Here is a 791-nt window from a genome sequence, read left to right on the forward strand (position 1 = left end):
ATGTGTGTGTGTTTTAATCCCGCTGTGTGTCCTGGTTTTTCCCCCCAATTTTCCTCCTGTTCGGTCATCACATAGTTGCTGATAGGAGGTCTGGACTTTTTTTTTTTCACACACACACACACACACACACACACACACCACACACACACCACACACACACACACACACCACACACACACACACACACACACACACAAACAGTACAAAAAACGTGTTCAAGGTTTAGGGTCAAAGAAGTGTTTGCAGTTTGCAAATTTGTGTTTTGTTAGAAAAACATCATTGGGTGGTTTTAAAAATAGTGCCCCCCCCACCCCAAAAAAGGAGATATTATTATTACTAGTATGTCTGAATGTCAGTACAATAGACAGCCAGTGTTATTTACTGTAAAGAAAGATGCACACACACACTTTACAACCCCCACATCATTTGACCAAAAGAAGGTTTTAGTTTAGGTTCAGTTTAAAAAAGGCCTAGTGTTGAAATGAAGAATACAAGTATTGTGCATCTTATCTGTGGCACTGGTGTACCAAAACACTTTTTTCAAACATCTTTATGAGACACTCATCTTGTCTGTCATTGGTCGGATAAACAGATAGTCCCACCCCCAAATTCACACCATTGGTTGAGTCTCTGTGTTAGGCTCAAACAAACATAATAAATAAATAAATAAATAATTGTTGAAATGAACAAAAGAAAAGAACGTTTTCTAAGAAATAATGTTTTTCTTATGTTCTCTAAATGTTCAAAACGTCCAGTTTTTAAAAATGTTATTTTTTTTCTTGATTATTGTG

This window comes from Cyprinus carpio, chromosome B14 (genome assembly GCF_018340385.1).
Source record: "Cyprinus carpio isolate SPL01 chromosome B14, ASM1834038v1, whole genome shotgun sequence".
Lineage (NCBI taxonomy): Eukaryota > Metazoa > Chordata > Actinopteri > Cypriniformes > Cyprinidae > Cyprinus > Cyprinus carpio.